The 17,441-nt window shown below is 38.6% G+C and overlaps 1 protein-coding gene across 2 annotated transcripts in view; it reads right to left on the bottom strand.

The window, feature by feature from the left end:
• The window catches only part of LOC127502098 (uncharacterized), a 176,448-nt gene extending 159,387 nt beyond the window's left edge, over positions 1-17,061 (bottom strand). The window contains exons 1-2 of one of the 2 annotated variants that reach the window (XM_051874664.1): positions 16,882-17,061; positions 13,703-13,761 (exon numbers count right to left, since the gene is read on the bottom strand). The gene's annotated coding sequence lies outside the window, so the exon portion shown is untranslated. The remainder of the gene's footprint in view (positions 1-13,702; positions 13,762-16,881) is intronic. The other variant, XM_051874656.1, reaches the window with a different exon arrangement.
• Positions 17,062-17,441: the final 380 nt, after the last annotated feature.

The following is a 17,441-nucleotide window of genomic DNA, read 5'->3' on the forward strand; positions in this document are numbered from 1 at the left end:
CTGCAGGTGCATTTGAAATGTTTTAAGTAATCATCTTGTAATGAATGTAATTTCAGTTCTACTTTCTGAATATGAATTATCATATGCAGCAAAAGACAACAATACTCAAGCACTGTAAAAGGTTTTGCCACAAACTCATCTGACTGGCTTCTCTCATGAGTCTCTTCAGACCTTATAACTGTAGATGATTTATGAGCTTCTACAACTTTTGACCTCCTAACTGAACTCCTTTCCACAAATTGATCTTAGAAATAGAAACAGTATAAATAAAAACTGAGTAACAGTTCTCTCTTAGTCTTATTAAGTGCAAACGATAAGTGCAACCATAATCAAAGAACTCTCTCAATATTCAAAGTGCAAATAGAGACCAAATTTTTCTTCAAGCATGATACAGAGATAAGAGATGGTTAAAACTACACAGCCCAGCCTAAGATAGCTTTCATACTGGGAGATATTTGCATGCAGCCGCTTTCAAAATGTGGGGTATTGAAATCGCGTTTGAATGTGCGCTCGCGTTTTACTTTCGCTTTCGTGATCGTGCGCGCTCTGTGAATAGGGAGCGGTGGTGCTGAGTGCATATTCTACGAGATAAGACATCAGTTATGCAACAAATCCTCTGCCATGGTCTTGTCAGTCATCCCGTCACATGATCAGTGAACTCTGATTCCTGCTGCACTACATACAACTCTGCAGCTCGTGTTGGATGAGCTGGATGGGATTGAAGCGACCGTTATAAAAAGCAAAACGACAGTGGAAGCGTTATGTAAAGGTAGCGGTGGCATGATAGCATCCTAATTTCACCCTCACACTCCGTCATGGCAATATCACAAGACAGCTTTTCACCTCGATCATTTTAATATCGTTCCACTAGATCCTGTCACACCCCTAATAGCTGACCATAAGCCTTATAGTAAAAAAAGTAGGCATACTTAGTATAATAATATGAATAATAAATATGATTATACCTTTAAAATAAACTGATTAAACATCTCTAGGTATGTCCTAAAGTTTGGGAACCCCCTATTCTTTGATCTCTCCTGCAGCAGACAGGTTTGGCTCATCTAAACTCAGATTCAGACAAAACGTTTCAGTGTTGTGTTGTATTCAACCTTTGTAAGACAAGATGCTCCACACAATAAAATAACATGGCTATGCTACTACATTCACCACAATAAAACAATCACAATTACAGTTCGTCCTTCCAGCACCTATTACTGGCCCTATCACCACAGCAGCAGCAAAGCCTGATGGGATTGCCCCTTGAGCTTCAGTCTGCCATCTTCATCATTCTATCAGCTGCAGTGTCTGTGTAAACTGAAATGGCATTACTGAGTGAATTACTGAGCATGGCAGATATAGAAATGTTCTGAACCTTGTGCATGAGGTCGAGTGTGTCGTTCGACCGGCTGGTTTGAGCGTTGTGGTGCTTTTTCGTTCCACTGTGCAAGTTCAAACAACACTTTCCCTGTTTGAATCAGTCCCTGTCTCAGTGGAACGCACAATATAGAGGAACGCAAGAAGATTTCTCCTTTGAACATTTAGGAGGCGGCTGTTTATTGCATTCCTCTTTTCCAAGCAGGATCATCAATTATGTATAATATAACACTTTTACGATTAAGGCCTCAAAAAAAAAGAAGAAGCAAGAAACAAGATTTAAGCCTGCCATTGAAAATCAAGCCCACCACCCCCCTTCTCTAATTGAAGTGAGTGATGAGCCTTTTTAATAAGAATCAATCTGAGAAAAAAAGGAAAATACAGGATTGCAAGACAGGATTAATGCATCAGAAAAAGGGGGGGGGGGGGGGGGGGGGGGGGGGGGGGAGACGCAATTAAGACTCTGCCAAACTTTGGCAAGCGATAACACATTAGCATTAAACACAGCAACCTAGAGACATCAACACTGAATCAGAACCAAGAATTTTTCAGGTATAAAAATTCAAAATGCGTATTTATTGATGGCTTTAGATAATTCACTGTAAATGTAATCAAGGACCAGAAACACACACACATCAGCAGTTCACGACACCCTATTAGAAGTAAAATCACAGGCTCAGCGTTCCCTGGACCCAGGTATTGATGATTCATTTTGTATTGTATCAGAGAAACAGAAATGCTGTAAAAAGGAGATCAGTCAGGCAGCAGACATAGGGGGGCTCTCTCTAATTGGCTATTCATCAAAAGAGTTCCTCAAGTATATCCAGAGCTGAAATATCATGCATGACAACTGAACTGCACTCCATTAATTATGCTCCCAATGAACCAGGTTCACAACACTCCTCTTCTGGTTATTAGAATCTCAGTCTCTCTCTCTCCACTGGAGACTCACATAATCAGAGTCGTACTTTAACAAACGAGGATAATCATTCACACTGGTAAACAGAGCTGCAGGAATAAATCCTCACACACACATACAAGAGCTGACGACGCACATTTTCTACATCTAATTGAAAAAAAAAGTGGTTAAGGATACTTGAACACACTCGGTTGGTACTTGAACACACTCAAACAATAGCGTGGGTGACGCATTTGAAGTTTTGTACACATTGACAAACAAAAGACCATATAATAGCACAGAATCTCTGTTGTACTAATGCTTGCTACTAATGTTGGAAAACAAATTAACAATCAGTGACTTGGATCTTTGAGCTTCTAAATTATCTTTGTCAACTTTTTATTTAAATGTAGAGTGGTACGCCTGCTTCAAGACAACATTAAAAACAAAATTATCCTTATTTACTTTCTTTATACGTGTTTTCATAACCTTTCTTTACAGTGTTACTCCACCTCTGAAACAACTTTCCTTTCTAGATTATGCCACCAAGCCCTTCAGCCCCATCATATTCATCTGTTTCAGCTTCAGTCACGTGATTTTTTCCTCACAGCCGCCATATTTATAACTGGCAGTAAGTGAAAGCAATGGTGGAGAATTCTAAAACACCCAATGAACGATATCAAGAGAAATGTAGATCATTAGTTTTGATCTGTACCATACCGTAGGAATTATTTATACAGACCTATAGTGAGTACAGACGTTTTAAATTAAAGTGCTAATGCGAGTACATTTTAAACTTTGCATTTAACTGATGTTATTAATTTAAAAAGTGTATCTTTGAGGTTTAAAGTTATTAGATATTTAAAATATTTTAAATACATTTATATTTATATATATTTTGAAAAATATGATTGTCTCGTGGGCAGCGCTCCAACATTTGGGCGATCCAAGTTCGAGTCCCAGCTCGGGGACCTTTCCCAATCCCATCCCCCTCTCTCACACTTTGATTCGTCTACTCCATACTATCCAATCGTAAAAAGGACAAAAATGCCAAAAATAAGTGAATTCAGGGTGATTGGGACACTTTTTGCCATTGAGATGACCTGGAAAAAGTGTCGCAATCCTATATCAGTTTAGATAGATAGATAGATAGAGTCTTTCAACATCTTACAACTATCCCTCCTCTATTGCTCCTATACCTATTTTCCTCCTCTTTAATCGCCTTTATGAAAGGAAATTAAAAACGAAAGATAAAAAAACTTAAATTGTCATTTCTGGTCAGGTAAGTATAAACGGCAGTATATATATGTTTATAAAGCGAAAGTATGTTTATTTTGGTCACAAAATGGCGTACAGTGGCGTTACATGACCGTTTGAAAAGACCCACCCCCTTTAGTTACTGTTGCTATGTCCGACAAGCCATGCCGATCTCTCGCCACACACCATGTTCTCACGCAGTGAAAAATACATCACGGAGCAAAGAGGACACTGACAACGCGTCGACAGACAAGACAGAGCAGGTTACTTTTTATATGGCACAATGTCTCAAATTTCACATTTTGTCATTTTTAAAGAAATTTAAACAATAAATACTATTTTGTGGCTCTTTAACGTGTCGTGACAGATTGCTGAAGCACCTCAGTTCAATCGGCTCGAGAACCGATCATCTCTTCCTACTAGTTCATTTATAGCATCAAATAAACATGAATGAACATCATAAGGAATGTTGTTTCAACCACGAAAAAAGACGTCAGTATACACCATTTTTCAAGTTCAAGTCCACCAACGTTAATCTGCTAACTCCCCTGACTGCTTTGTCGGACAAAATGGTGGATTCGGCATTATGATTGGTTAGATCGCCTGTCAATCAAACTCCTGGCAAAGGGTCAATTCCTGATCAAACGATCCAAGTACATGTTTTTCCTCACTATTTTGCCTGGAAATATGTCACATTATAGGTGTGAAATTGGTTTTAAATGTGTAGAGCAGGGGTGTCCAAACTTGCTCCTGGATGGCCACTGTCCTGCAGAGTTTAGCTCTAACCCTAATTAACACACCTGAACCAGCTAATCAAGGTCTTCAGACTCAGTAGAAACAGAGATGGGCTGTGTCCAAAATCACCTCTTATAACCTTAAATCGGGCATAAATTCCTTCTTAATTGATTATTAAACTGTTTAATTAAGGTTTATACATAGTTTCCATGACAGAGTTCAAGTTAAAGCTTTTCTGGAGCTGCCAGTTTGCTATTAAACATCAAGCACAAACTATGCAAAAGTGGCAGCCCTTCCAGTGCACTTAGTGTCTGAATTCACTCACTCGTTTTCATTCACTCCCTCAAGTGAACTATATTAGTGGACTAATGTAGGGAATAGTAAATGAGGGTATGGGGGGTGATTTCGGACACAGCCATGGTCTTATTATTGGGAGATACGAGTGTCTGTTATCATTGAAGAAAGCGTAACGGCCAACTTGGATCATGTGTGCCTTGATAACCAATCACATTACAGCCTTGACGTCATTGAATTTTGTTCATATTTGTGCGACATTTAATCACTGTTTGCGGATACCTTATAAAGGATATCTCTTATAAAACATAATTTTGTTCGATGTAAACTCTAAAAATAGATCAATCCAAAATAAATGTTTAAGAGCAAACATGTTAAAGATTAGCTGATAGGCTGTCAATTCATTAAATGATAAGCCGTTTTCCCACAAAAGCAGTTTATTCAGCATAGTAAAGCCTCTCCTCCATTGACATGCATTCAAAAAAAAAAAGTGCGGGATTGGACACCAATGTTGGTTCAATTGTTTGTACAATTGTCATTAACTTGTCTGTGGAAATCAAGCAAACATTACATATTTATTTTCATCAAAATTAATTTTGCATTGAGAAGTTTTATTTTAATACTCCGCTTCTCTGCTTTTGTTTACGGAAGTCTTGCATTCATAAATGCTGCTGTCTAATTCTATCCCTGCAAGCAGCTGCAACTGCTGACAAACTCATCTGTCATTTGCCAGTGTAAGTGTGTACACGGGATACATTGTGCCTCAGGGCTCTTGATGTTAACTATTTGAGCTCAGGACACATTTTTTACTTGGATTTCACTGCGTTAAAATAAATATTCCGGGTTCAGTGCAAGCTGAGCTTTGTGCATTTGTGGTGTAATGTTGATTACCACAGGAAATTATTTTGACGCTTCCCTCTTTTTCTAAAACTCTAGGTTACACTGTGGCACAATGAAAGTAAACAGGGCCAATTTTTTGAGGAATGCAAAGCTTATAATTTTATAAAAGCACTTACATTAATTCTTCTGTTGTAATTTTTCTGAGCTGTTGCGCTGATCTTTTTTTATGGTAGTTTAAGGCATTTAGGTGTTACGTTGTCATGTTATCAGTTGTATACAGGGGTTAGCGCTTGATTTTTTGAAGGGGCAAGTGAAAGAAGTAGCCTGATTAAAACATCAATAACAAAAATAGCTAGGGAATCACCAAAACACAAGCATGATTCTATTACATTTAGTTTAAGTGGCGATAGATAATGGATAATAATAATGTAACAAGGTTGCGCTGTTGAGGCTCGCTCAGCCTCTCGAGGAGAAATCGAAACAAATGAGTGTGCAACACACACAAAGATAACATGCTGCTGTAAAAATTCAAAATGTGGAGGTTTTTATATTTGTAACATATGATTAAGTTATGTAACATCACACGACCAAGACTGCTGTTTTCTGTGTTATTGAAATCACGATTGAAAATATGACACTACTTTTATAGGCTGCAACAGTTTAATAAACAAGTAGTTATTAATGTCACTTTTCACATTTTAGGTACAATATTGACTTTTTTCTATTTCAGCAGCGAAAGTAGTTCCAAACAAAGATCAAGATTTTTTTACCAACATTTCTTATTTGTATATTCAAAAATATTTAAAGAATCTATAACATTATTGAATGCAGATGTAATTTTTCAGTGTAAATGATTTAATTTGATTGGTAACCGCCCTGCCTTATTTTTCTTATTGAATTTATTGATCAAATATAAAGATATGAAATAAAAGATAAAGCTTACATTTGATAATATTAGGAAAAAACTGCTCATAAAGGTAAAAAAAAAATGCTCTTGGGGTAAATATGCAGATTTAAATATGCAAAAGCTGATGGAACACTGTTGAGAATATTGCTTCAGAAATACCACAAATAAATCCTCTTTTTTCCAGACAAGCAACTTTTTTGCTCGGACAAGTGAATGACCAATTTACTTGTCCAAAGGACAAGCACATGACAAGGCTTAATGTTGAACCCTGTATTTTGTATTATATGTTCTCCTTTAGGCCTACAGAAGATTTCAGAAATCCCAATTTAACCCCTGGTTGTATATAACTTTACACAGAAATGGTTAGCAATATTTTTTTCATACTAAATCACGTTACTACAAACATTGTCTTGTTGTAACATTCACATATTTACCTCCATTGTAAGTGACTCACTGTTACTGTCACTGTTTTGCGTTAATCAAAATTACGCCACAAGTACTGTCAATAGAGCTTAATTTATATTGAACTGAAATATTCCTTTAAAGGGTTAACGCGTGCTTGAGAACACACACACACACACTTATCCAGCGGCTCCTTGAGGCACAAGACTGATGAGAAAAAATCTTCAAAGCCATAAACTGAGGTCTGCTCTGTTCGTTTGATGTGAAGATAATGATTAAGGTACATAGCGAGACAACATTTCCATTCGACTGCAAATTGGAAAGATTTTGAGACGGAGGTCTGAAACTCAACACGAGGTGAGGAAAGATGATTGTCAGGGTCACTGGAAGCTTGGCTCATAGAGTCAAATGTGACATAATTGGAACTTCAGTCACTGGAGAAGGCTGGTTGTCGAGGTTATTATATGCTTTGTTTAGAACATTGGATTTGAAATGCTCAAGCCGTAGCTAGCGTACGATCTCAGCTAGGGGGAAAAAATGCAACAGACATTTTTTCTCTTTTCTACTTTCTAATAAGACCAGGTAAATTGGTGGTAACTCGGTTATGTTCACGACTGGCATGGGTTTCTGTAGGAGGACAGCAAGCAACTGACAGCAAGTAAACAGGATGAAGTTCAACCATCCTTCGATAGGAGCCAATATGGCAACCGAAAATGACATTTCACATTTAAAATTCGCCAAAGCCAGCCAGGCAGCCATCTCACTGGTGATTTGTGCTCTTCCAGAGAGGCAGTGCACGACTGTGTGAGGGGGAACACATCTGTCTGTCTGTCTGTCTGATAAAGCGGATGCCAGTCCATGTGCCATCACACTTTCTTCCTCTGCTTCAGGCCCTCCACAGCTATCAGTCCATCATTGTCATACAATAATTCTGCGTGTAATACCCGTCTGAGTCCCACAGAAACTGACATACTGTGTCTGCAGTGAGACCGTGTTAAACCCACTCAACATCCTGTAGAACAGACCAATTTAACACAGAAATAAGCCAATTATCTTTGAAGAGTGGGCAAATTTACAATAGGATTTTCACAATTCCTGTTGGACGGCCGTGTCAGGGGTTGGGCTCCGACACATTAGTCTCTTTCATGACCACACACATTTTCCTAGACAAAAGTCTCACTTTCACACACTCATAGAGAGAGGCTTCAGCCTAATGCAAACACCACACACTCACATTCATAGTCAAGCGTAGATTACACGCCACTAAAGAGAGATTGTCAATACAAGTGGTGGTGGAAAAATGGATGGAGCTTCTGTAATGTCCACATCTCTCCGCATGAAAACTCAGCAATATTCTGGATTAAAGGAATATTCCAGGTTCAGTGCATGTTAAACTCAATTAATAGAATGTGTGGCATGTTGATTACTACAATAATTAATTTCCACGTCTTTTAAAGAAGCATAAACCTGGATTACAGTGAAGTACTGGCACAGGAGTGAATGGGGACAATCAGTAAACTTTAAATATAATCACAATATTAGTGTTAAGATGATTTTAGTGGGCTGGGATACACTACATGACTTTTGCTCTGATTTTTGCCCCAATTTGCAGTCTGGACAAGTCGACAGTAGTTGCCAAAAGTCTGCGCCAGTCTACAGATTTTGGGAAGTCAAAGTTGACAGAATTCACAGAAAATCACGTAGTGTATGATGGGCACAGACTCCGAGTTTTTAGCTTCAGATGTGATTCCATCCAGTCGAGGGATATCAAAACATGCTGGATATTTTGAGCCGATTTTAGAACACATATCATGTATGACGCGTTGCTACTGACAGTAGGCTTCATTACAGTACGGTCATATGCGCTGACCTATGGAAGCGACTTTTTATCTCACAATTCTGACTTTTTTTCTCAGAATTACGTGATATAAACTCGCAATTTTATTAAGTCAGAATTGTGTTATATAAAGTCGCAATTGCATGTTATAAAGTCAGAACTGCAAGTTACAAAGTCAGAATTGTGACACTTACAATTCTAAGAAAAGAGTCAGTCTATTTTTCCTCAGAATTGGATTTAATAACTCACAATTGCGAGTTTATATCTCACAATTCTGAGAAAAAAGAAGTCAGAATTGAAAGTTTATAACTCACAATTCTGGCTTTATTTCTCGCAATTGTGAGTTTATAACGCGCAATTGTGAGTTTATAACTCACAATTCTGACTTTATATCTCGCAATTCTGACATAACTCGCAATTCTGACTATTTCTCGTAATTGTGAGTTTATAATGCGCAATTCTGACATTATAACACAATTCTGATTTTATTTCTCGCAATTGTGAGTTTATATCTTGCAATTTTGACTTTATAACTTGCAATTCTGGCTTTATTTCTCACAATTGTGAGTTTATAACGCGCAATTGTGAGTTTATATCTCGCAATTCTGACTTTATAACTTGCAATTCTGACTTTATTTCTAGTAATTGTGAGTTTATAATGCGCAATTCTGACATTATAACTCACAATTCTGATTTTATTTCTCGCAATTGTGTTTATATCTTGCAATTTTGACTTTATAACTTGCAATTCTGGCTTTATTTCTCACAATTGTGAGTTTATAACGCGCAATTGTGAGTTTATATCTCGCAATTCTGACTTTATAACTTGCAATTCTGACTTTATTTCTAGTAATTGTGAGTTTATAATGCGCAATTCTGACATTATAACTCACAATTCTGATTTTATTTCTCGCAATTGTGTTTATATCTTGCAATTTTGACTTTATAACTTGCAATTCTGGCTTTATTTCTCACAATTGTGAGTTTATAACGCGCAATTGTGAGTTTTATCTCGCAATTCTGACTTTATAACTTGCAATTCTGACTTCATTTCTAGTAATTGTGAGTTTATATCTCGCAATTCTGACTTTATTTCTCGTAATTGTGAGTTTATATCGCAATTCTGACTTTCTTTCTCGTAATTGTGAGTTTATATATCGCAATTCTGACATTATAACTCGCAATTCTTACTTTATATCTCGCAATTGCGAGTTTATATCTCGCAATTCTAAGAAAATATGTCAGAATTGTGAGATGTAAACTGGCAAGTGTGAGGAAAAAGGTCAGAATTGTGAGGAAAAAAAGTCGCAATTACCTTTTTTTATTTTTTATTTAGTTGCGGAAACAAGCTTCCACTGACCAGAAAATGGAAAACAAGGGCGCGAAGTCACAAAGCTCGAGAAAAAATGGAGACGGGTGTCAATCTAATCAGAGCTAAACCAATCGTACTGTATTGTTGCTAGCTTCGTCTTGAGATAGTTAGCAAACCACAGTCGGAGGTAAATCTTGATTAATTAATTTTAATGTTGATATTCATCATTATCCAGGGCTCGACATTTACTCTTGACGGGGATAAGTGGATAAATAACCTGAACGTAAATAGCTGCTAATTACATTAAATAATGGATTAATATATTGACGGTAACAAGATAGATAAAACAACTGACTATGCCACTCACCTCTAACTTCTGTTGTAATCTGTAGAGTCCATACTAACCACGTCTTCCCACCCAAGACCGCATCCAAATGAACTTGGCTAGTTATTTCAACTACTTCGGTCATCTCCTGCCAAATCTGTCGTGCGTCTCCTAGCAACAAGGCGAGTGTTTCTGTGTGAGTTTGTTGTGTTTAGGGCGATTTGAAAGTTTGGTAGTGTATGATCCTCAGTCGTTTTAGTGTATGATGCCCAGTTTTTCTTTGTAACCATTTACAAAGTCGGCAAGTATGATGCTTAGTGTTTTAAAATCTGTTCAGATTTTAAAAGTCGTGTAACGTTAGTGTATTCCAGGCTTTACTATAGGGATATTATATATCCTTCTGTATGGCATTCTATCCAGTTTTACAACTTTTTTTGCCTTGACAAGGTAATGTCATAAACCTCCACACCCTAAAACAGCTGTAAAAATGATTAAACAGCTTTACCAACCCAAATCATACAGTGTTACAAGAATAGTTAATGTTATAAAATTATAAGCTTCACATTTCTGTTTTTGAATACTCCAAAAATAGGCCCCATTCACCATTGTAAGCACCTATGATTTATGCTTCTGCTTATTTTTTAAGGAAACAAATGCTAATCAACTTTATGCTATAAATGCTGCAGATTTATCTTGACTTGTACTCAACTTGGAATGTTCCTTTAAGATATTAGTAGCCTTAGTGTCAAAGAGATTGTGAAATCAATTGGATTATAATACACCATCAAAAGAGACGCTTGGTAAAGCAGCTGATGTTTGAGAGCTGTATTACAGAGTGGCACTAATCATAGTGTAGGATTTATAGTTGTCATTCAAATGTTTGTCTGACTGCTAGAATGGCATTACCCAATCAACCAGATCGTTCTCATTCTCAGCCCCTGTGAGATTAGGCTACATAACAGACAGTGTAAGGAGGAAGAGATGGACCACTTGTAGATAAATCCATTCATCTTCTATATCCACTTTTTCCTATGTCGGTCACAGGGGAGTGCTGGAGCCTACTTGTAGATAAATGAATGTGAGAAACCACTACACTCAATATTTGAGCTAAAGACATAAAATTTATGATACCATTGTTGCCAGATTTTATTGCTGATTTCATGTTATTGAGGCACAAACAATTTTGGAGGTTTCCGTTTTTCTCCATTCAAGCAGACAGGAGTTGTATTAATCACATAGAAAATAGCTGCCTGGAGTCGTTGCCAAGATGGCTGCCGAGTGAAATGACTTGCTTTGAAAAGGATTTGGCTACATTAAGAAGATACCAGGGAACCAGGACCAAGGTTTGGGATAGAGTAATTCTTTCATGATCAGAGCTGTTCCACAGTCAAACTCGAGATGGATGGATGGACAGATAGATAGACAGTGGATGGATGGATGGATGGATGGATGGATGGATGGATGGACAGACGGATGAATGGACGGATGGACCGATAGATAGTGGATGGATGGATGGATGGATTGATGGATGGACAGACGGATGGATGGATGGACAGATGGACCAATAGACAGTGGATGGATGGATGGATGGATGGACAGAGAGTGGATGCATGGATGGATGGATGGACAGACAGACTGATGGGTGGATGGATGGAACGATGGACGGATGGAACAGTGGATGGATGGATGGGAAGGACAGACAAATAGAGAGTGGATGGATGGATGGATGGATGGATGGGACGGACAGACAGATAGATAGTGGATGGATGGTTGGATGATGGATGGACAGATAGATAGATAGATATATAGTGGATGGATGGATGGACAGATAGATAGTGGATGAATGGATGGATGGACCGACAGACTGATGGGTCGATGGATGGAACAATGGATGGATGGATGGATGGGAAGGACAGACAAATAGAGAGTGGATGGATGGATGGGACGGACAGACAGATAGATAGTGGATGGATTGATGGAAAGATGACAGATAGATAGTCGATGGATTGATGGATAGATGACAGATAGATAGTGGATGGATGGATGGATGGACAGATAGATAGATAGTGGATGGATGGATGGAAGGATGGACGGACTGATGGTTGGATGGATGGAAGGACGGATGGATGGATGATGGATGGATGGATGGATGGAACGATGGACGGATGGAACAGTGGATGGATGGATGGGAAGGACAGACAAATAGAGAGTGGATGGATGGATGGATGGATGGATGATGGAACGGACAGATAGATATTGGATGGATGGACGGATTGATCGATGGATGGATCGATGGATGGGACGGACAGACAGACAGACAGACAGATAGATAGATAGTGGATGGATGGATGGATGGATGTATGGATGGATGGGACTGACAGACAGATAGATAGATAGTGGATGGATGGATGGATGGGACGGACAGACAGATAGATAGATAGTGGATAGATGGATGGATGGATGGATGGATGGATGGGACGGACAGACAGATAGATAGATAGTGGATGGATTGATGGATGGACAGACAGATGAAATGATTCTATCAGAAACATGACCCAAAAGACTGCATTGTTGATCAGTGAGTCTTTTTCAGTAATCAAAGGGGAAAAAATTAACCTACAACATGAAAAAAAAAAATCTCTCGGCTTGTCAATGGACACATTTAATTCCCCAGTGTGGTTGGGGACATGGGAATAAATGGTTTCAGTTTAATTTCTAGTGGTGAATATTAACTCTCAGTGCCAATAGCTCTTAAAGCGATACTTTATTTTTCACTTCAACAGCATACAACAGTCCCACTTACTGCCTATCAGTGGAGACCACTTCCTGCCTTTGGCACAAAAAGCTCCTCTGCCTCCCACAATATATTCAGAAAAACATTAAAATGACAAAATAATAAAACTGTTTGAAGTGCATCACAATAATACGCAGATTCTTGCTCTACCAGCGCATGGGCTTTTTGCTTATCACAGCGAGCTCTCTAAACGCCAGAGAGATCACCTCATTTGCTCACTTCACCGAATACTTTCTCTCGTGAACCAAGGAGGTTATTATCCTGAGTCACACTAACAAATGGCATAGTTTCTTTTAGCAATGGTTTTAAACATCCATTAAAAGGTTTTTGTGTTTAGTTAGCCGTTTATGTTCTGCTTATGAACACAAAAAAACAAGCTATTACATATCGCTGACACTAAATGCCATGTCAGAAAGATTCAGTTAGTATCCAAAGAGACAATCTGCATGATACTAATCTGATTCAGGATGGTAAAGAGAGCCTCATGTTAGCTTTAATACTCATTTTAACTTGGTCTCTGAGGGCCTCTCATCTGATAAAGCTTGTCGACTTCATTTTACTCAATGGCCTGTTGTAGACGGAAGAGGAACAACTCCCTTCTTTCTGTGGAAACAGAAACCCTTGCTTTCCAAATTGCTAAGGTTGTGTAGTTATGGGGCCTTTTCTCAAATTACGACAGCAGATATTTCAGGTTTGGATCTTAGAACATAAACACATTTACACTCACCATTCATCACTTCTTTTCATCCATTTTCTCCTCCTCCTTGCATGTGCTCATCACTGCATCTATTGTAAATTAAAATAATGCCCATGGCTGTGAGTCAGACAGTCTTGCTGGTGACAATACCATATTTCTCTATTGCCGTCTCTTGCGAGGAAAGCCTTTGTCCAACATAAGTCATTGAGCCAAAGTCTTGTGTCTATTTCAACATGGATGCCTCCTCATTTTCCCCTCACACACATCTCTCCTTCTCCATTTTTCCCTTGGTAAAATGCAAGAGCTCCTTGGGTGTAAACAATTACAAGCTTATTGCTGACACAGATTGCTGGAGTCGTGTTAAATAAAATCAGAGGAGTGTTCACCCGAACTGCAAGCTGCCTCCTGCCTGGCCCATTTTGTAACAGTGAACCTCCCCTTGCTGAAGCTTAGCCAAGCTGAAAGGGATTTTGTGCATCACAAAAACATATTTTTTTTCTGCATATACTCTCATAAAAACAACAACAACAAAAAAAAAAAAAAATTTTTTTATCTGGGTCTCTGTGATAGAGCAAAATCATCAAAGGAGCAAAATGCATTTCATTTCAAGGCACACACAATTACTGTAAAAGAAAAGAACAAATGGGGAAAAAAATTAAGAAAGGTGTGTGTATATGGACATCATAAGCCCATAACACAAGATACATGTAGAAACACTCTTCTTTTTGGCCCTTCTTTAAGCTTCCTTTCTACTCCTCAAGTGTGTTTCTGTGAGAATTTTTTTCCTCTGCTTATTTTTTTTTCTTGGCCCAGTGTGTGACGAGGGACAAATGCCTTTCAGCTTTTCTAGTGTTTCAAATAATGATGAAGACTCCCCAAATCTCTCACAAATATATCTAATGCTACAAGCCATTAACTAGTATATCCTTAGCAAGTAATACTAGCTAACCACACAACAGTTCCAATCTGCTTCATTCGGATAAAAACAGTCAGTGCTGTCGGAGCCATCAACTTGCGGAAAATTGCCCCGACATATAGTGCAGTTGCACTTTAGGGACTTGAGTTCGAGTCCCGGCTCAAGGTCTTTTCCTGGTCTGAATACCCCTCTCTCCGGTCCTTATCAAAAATGAAAGGCAACAAGCCCAAAAATATAACTTAAAACCAGGCACTGCAATGCAAAACATCTCGACACATTTAGAAATATGCATATTCATTCCCTCGTTTAGAGATGTGTAAAGTATGGCTTTTCTACCTCTTGCGACAACAAACAGAAATGCATTCCCTTCATCTGCTAGTGGTCAGACTAACAGGCAAGTCCTGCCCACATATCACTCCATTGGTTGGTCAACAGTCTTGTGTCCAGCTGGTCAGGATGCTCAAACAGTGTTTGTTGGGAAATCCACCGGGAATTACTTGTTGGACTTACTATAAGAATAGATTATTTATAAAAAGCACTTTTATATACAAATCACATTACATATTTAAAGTCATCACGAAACGGAAGTTGAGATAATTTTTTCTTCCCTATATATCCAAGTGAAACGCCTTCTCAAACAAGAAAACAAATGTAGGACAGGACTTGATTTCCTCCATCAGGAATTGATTGGATCGTTGTATCATTGTGGTTTGAGGCAGTGTGAGTGACAGGTCTTGCCGTCCTTGCGCCAGTAAATGCGTCATCAGAGACGAGATGTTGTTGCAAGAAGGGAAGTTATTCTGATTGAAGATTAAGAGGGCACTTTAAATATATATATATATATATATATATATATATATGTGTGTGTGTGTGTGTGTGTGTGTACAGATAAATCATTTTTAATAAATAATGCAATATTCCACTAAAAACAGGAATCGTCCATTTTGATTTCATGGTGACTTTAAGTGACCCTCAACCAATACTGGTAATTACAATGGAAAGTCGGCAAAATATGACATGATTTAGTCAAAGATATAGGCAAATAATGAAATTAAAAGTTTTTTTGTGGTATACTAATATTCCAATGTGTTTTTAGGCTATAAATAATGACTGTATGTACTTATGTTTTGCCGATGTACCATACCGTAACGAGAAGTGATCGATCAGCCTGATGTTGCTATGGTAACCTCCTCAAACAAACTGTTTGCGTACGTCTATTTTGTACACACTGACTAACTTTAACTTTTGTGGTCGAGACCACCCCATAACCTTTTGTTTTGACTATCTTTTCGAGGGTTAATCTTTCATTTGGGAGGTCAGACCTTCAAGCACACTCGAACCCAAACACAGGCTACTTCACGCAACCCGTGGGTGATGAAAGCAGCAGCAAATCTACCTACAACCAACTGTAATCATTACTACAGCAAAAACAACGTCTGACCTACTAAAAGGGCATTCGCGCTATCAATATATTTGGGGAAACACATGGCACGAGCAGCAGAGCGTACTACGATCAAGCCTTGCCGCCGCGCGCTCGCTCACGCGCAGCCAGCCTCACTTAATTTGCGCCTAAAAACATTATTAGGGGCTCAAATGAGTGTCATCAGTGAAGCCGTCGTCAAGGAAGGACTAACCGTTTAATATGTGCCCCGCGAACACCGGGGTGTCGGTAAACGTGTCTGCTGCTGCCCCGCGAATCCCTGAACGGTGACAGACAGACAGAAGCGCGCGCGCCATCTGCTTCAACTCCGCGCGCGCTCAGTCATGTGGAAGGTCCGCTTTTCCCAAGAGTGAGTCCCGTATTTAATAACTCATAATATATCACAAAACCTCTGCTTATATAGGAAGGACAGCATGCATGTGTCACCCAGTCAGTCCGTCCTGGAGTGCATACCGGAGTTTTTAGACACTGTCAATGGTACTTTGTGTTGATTGTGTGTTGAATGATCTATTGTTAAAAACAATCATACAGCGGACTTTAGATGGACATTACCTAATAAAAATGCAAGCATACACAAACTGAAAAATAAAAAACACGATGGTGTTTCTTCACCTTCAATACATTGATTTAAAGCCAAAACAATCAATTTGAGAACAATGACAATAAAATAGCCTATATTTAATTTGAAATTAATACATTTGCAAATAAATCCTTCGTGCGGCGCACTGGGCTGCTTATTCCTCAATCCAACATTCAAAAAAGAGACTAAAATATGAAGGAGACAGAAGCTCTGGCTTTGATAGCTCGCGGTAAATTCATCCCGAGTGATCATAGAAAAAATGAATATTTTACCTTGTAATGTCGATCTTAATGCGTGGACTTTCTTTCCTGCGCTGTGTGAGTCTGTCGGTGTTCAATGACAAGCACTGAGTCAAATATGAACAGGGCAAACGCTGTTATCGCATCACTCTCTCCCTCTCCCTCTCTCTCCCATAATAAAACGACTGCTTTAAAATCCCTCATCACGTACTCACTCTCCCTCGCGCTCAGCAGTCTGCAGCCTATCACAACAATCACGACAACTATCTCTTACAGAAATCGCAATGTATAATAGAAAATAAATTCCTATAATTTTCCAATCATCACAATTTACAACATCATTACTCCCTTATTATGGTAATGGACTATCGGGTGAGTGCAGTTCTTTGCATTTCCCCCCCATATTTATAAAATTTCTCTTAGGCAAGACAGCACAACAGAAACATTATGTGAGTCCAATATTAAAAAGACTATCCCTCCTCTATCATAGAAGCAGAATGGAGCCAGTCAAAGCATAAATGGATGTATTTATCCACGCGGGAATGACTGTTTTCTTTCTGTTTGGTGTTGGTGCCAAGGCTTCCTCTGTGTGT

Source organism: Ctenopharyngodon idella, chromosome 2, assembly GCF_019924925.1.
Source record: "Ctenopharyngodon idella isolate HZGC_01 chromosome 2, HZGC01, whole genome shotgun sequence".
NCBI lineage: Eukaryota > Metazoa > Chordata > Actinopteri > Cypriniformes > Xenocyprididae > Ctenopharyngodon > Ctenopharyngodon idella.